Raw genomic sequence first — 3,691 nt, forward strand, 5'->3', positions numbered from 1 at the left:
ATTGACTGAATTTTATTGGAGTTTATTATCTTCAGAATTAGTATTGTAAGAGCATCTCCAATGGGGGTGTAAACTGTATAGAGTGGAAAATTTACACCCCAGTTGATAGAAGGGGTGGGGAATTCTCCATCCCGCTATTAGTTGATAAAATAGCCCGGGCGACACTCCAACACACGTCCCAAAGAAAAAAAAAATTTGGACGTCACTTGAAATCACGTCTCAAGAGTATTTAATGGCTTTGCCACGGATCCGGTCCATCGCTATGGGTTTTAAGTGAAAATAGAAGTCACGGACGTCACTTCAACACACGTTTCAATATTTATTTAATATCATTGCGACTGCCCAAGTCTGTTACTCTTCTTTATTTTTAAATAAATGACAATTTAAGTCAGTTGCTATATGTTTTTCCACATTTTCTTCCCCTACCATTGGAAGAGCTACAAGGTGTAAATATAGACCTTATTTACTTGGGAGGTAGATAGAGTGTATAGTCCGAATGGCACATATGTGGAGGTTATGTGGAGGTGGATTTTTACACTTTCCATTGGAGATACCCTAAGAGAATTGTCGTCATTTGTAAGAAGTCCTGATTTCAGTTAGTTGCTTATTAGGTGCGATTAATTTTTAGATTCTTGGTGGAGCACATTCACATCGTAGCAGTTAAACGTGGAGGGACTCCAACCGAAATATTGCTTAGCATCTATACAATTAAAAATTGTAATTGTCTATGTACTTAAATAATATAAAAAAAAATAGAATTTGTTTTTTTTGTAAACTAGAGTCCAAACATCGAAGGGGCCGAAGAGCATGTTTATTACTCGCGTCCAAGTGACTACTGGATTAAATCACCCTCTAATATAAATTAATCTCTATCCTTTTTGGCTTTTTTTTGTGTGTGCAGGACTTGAAGTGTTTCGTCTTCTCTCTGATGTCCCTTCACTTTAAAATCCAAATTGATCTAGATTGTAATCAGCAGTGGTGGTTATTGAATTAGACATGGTTGCTGAATCAATTGGAATGGTTCTTGGTGTTATATTCGACTGGGTGTTGTTCAATGTGAAGGTTTGAATATTACAAGTAAAAGGATTGGGTTTGTATTAGTTACCAGTTATTGTAAACATAGACATGTGTGATTGGGTTAGTAACTTAGTATTAGTTGCCAATTCTTCGACCTTTTTTGGATTTGTATGTGCTGTTGACATGGTGAATCAAATGGTGCAGTTCATTAATTTGGTGTGGATTTTAATTTGTCTGGTTTTGTTTTCCTTATCTGGCTTTGTTACACACAACACACACACAACCACACTCAAGAAAAGACACATGGAACTCGAATCTTTCATTTCCTTTGAAACAGGATGATGGAGTTGTGGCTTATTTTGGAGAAATTCAGTGGTGAGGCAGACACCCCATTGTTCGTGGTGTCGTAGCTGCTTGCCCTGTAGTAGGTATAGGTTCACTGCTTTAGGTAGAAGCACCATTGCTTGCTACTTATATAGTTATACAGTATATGTTCTAAAGATATAACACCGATTAAGCAATACTATAGAATGGTTCGTTTGCTTTGGAACAAAATGATCTAAATGCTTCAGGAATTCTTGCTTCCACTGGAGCTCTGTAAGTCTCTATACATATTGAATGGATGCCGTGTACACGCGTGTGAAATGGTCAAATGGATATCTTGATTAATCCTAAACAAATAAATGAATGGATTTACTTCCACACACAAATAAGGTGATATTTTATGTGATTTATGCAAAGGCACAAATGGCGCTTCAAGATTATCACCGATATGGTATTAAGGCCCTCAAATATATCATAGAACAGTGTATTGGGCTCTACTCCACAAGACCACAACAAGGGAATTTATGTACCAATCGCTAGGGCGGACCGAGTGTGGGCAAGAAAGCATAGGTGACTCAACACTTGAACACCTATTCTTCGGACACAAATATTTTCTAGCACGATAAGCGTGCATTTGTTACTAAACTTTTATGGCCTGGAATCTAGAGTGCATATATGTCAAAGGCGAGGGATATGAGCCACTAGATTCCCCATGCATCCTCTTCTATAGTGCAACCTTAGTATTCTAGCTAAGTTCTTATGTTATTTTGTTTAGGGTCAGGGAAGTAAAGAAGGAATCTACTTCTGTTGCTTGTAGTTTCATGGTTGTGCTCTTTGAACAAGGACTTGACTTTGGCCTCTTTATGAATATCAGGTGCTTCTTAATTATTAGGTATTTTTTTTTCCAATAATTCTTTTGTTTCTGCTACTATACTTGGCTATATGATGATTATTTTCATTTGTTTCCATGTTTATATGATGATTCTATTGTAGAATGTTTCTTATATTTCAGTGGACATCATCACCAAGTTGATGCTATTAGTCTTTATTTGAAAGGTTGATATTTGGCAATGTTACTAGCAAAAGTGATAGTAGTTGTTTTTAGCAGTCTGCGCAGGGCAGAAAGTTTGAGTCGTGTTCAAGCTGGGATTCCGCTACCTACACGAAAATGTTACCCTGTCAAGTCTACATTCAAGCGAACCAAGTTTCATTACTTGTTGATGTATGTGCTAAAAGCTACAAAACTAATAGGTTAGACTGTTCAAACTGAAATTTTTATCGTTCATATACTTACACTAATAATGAATTATCGTAGTTTACTTTTCGACTCTTAGGGACTTCAAATTGATTAAAGTGTACATACACATTTTTTTCCATCTCCTTAGGGGTAGGCTAAAGCATTGGCAACACATTTATTCATTTATATATAGGTGTTTCGTACCTGGTTGTAAGTGTTTGAGTTATTCACAAAGGGTTTGAGTTGTACATGTATTCCCCAAGAACAATTAATGGGTATTGTGGACCTAAGTCTATCTTGGTTTAACTTAACAATGGACATATTGTTTGTTTGCGATATCAAGGTTTCTTATAAGATGCTTATAATGATTTGTAGCTTGTTTCAAATAGTTTCGATCGACTTACCCCTTAGATATATTAATAGTTGCCATTTTGCTTATTCACATAGGTATTTATGATCTTAAGTTAACTATTTTGCATTCAACTGTCATACGTACTAATGATTTACTTTAAATCCTTAAGAAATATCTTATATATAATTTGTGCATGCCTAGATTACTTGGTTACCTTGTATATCGGTGCATTTACTGGCTATTTTATATCAAGTTATATTGAGTGTCACCATCTTTTTTCAATTGCAGAATTCAAGTGGGCTAGTGTATTAAAAGATGTGAGCTAGGATTTTGGGGCTCCCTTGGAGGAATGAATGCTACCAGTTGGGAAAGCGATGTGGATTTGTCCAATTTGTTCATATGTGGATAATCGACTTTGATGAGATTAGGTTATTTTTTCATTTGGATTTGGATTAGGCTGATTATATTTATATGAATTAGATTGGAAATGTGTTATTTACTTCATTACGTTTTATGATTAAGTACAAATATAAATTGGTTATCCAATGGGATTGGAATGTTTTAATGAAATTAGCAATATATATGAGAGTTACTTGAAATTTAATGGATCATATTCATATATGTAGTTTATTCAGGTGTGTAGTTTATTGTAGGTCCCCAATTTTGGGGGTTTTTATATATATTCACATTTTTTTAATAATAAAAAAATATATACATATCACAATTTTACCCAAACCGTCATGACTAATGATACTTTTTAT

The 3,691-nt window shown here is 34.9% G+C and overlaps 1 long non-coding RNA gene across 1 annotated transcript; it reads left to right on the plus strand.

Annotated features, from left to right (window-relative positions):
• The first annotated feature begins 2,009 nt into the window (after nt 1-2,009).
• LOC147509986 (uncharacterized) lies at nt 2,010-3,410 on the plus strand. The gene is made up of 3 exons (XR_015216693.1): nt 2,010-2,215; nt 2,450-2,592; nt 3,219-3,410. It is a non-coding gene; the product is annotated as an uncharacterized LOC147509986 (long non-coding RNA).
• Nucleotides 3,411-3,691: the final 281 nt, after the last annotated feature.

Source organism: Coptis chinensis, chromosome 3 (assembly GCF_015680905.1).
Source record: "Coptis chinensis isolate HL-2020 chromosome 3, ASM1568090v1, whole genome shotgun sequence".
Lineage (NCBI taxonomy): Eukaryota > Viridiplantae > Streptophyta > Magnoliopsida > Ranunculales > Ranunculaceae > Coptis > Coptis chinensis.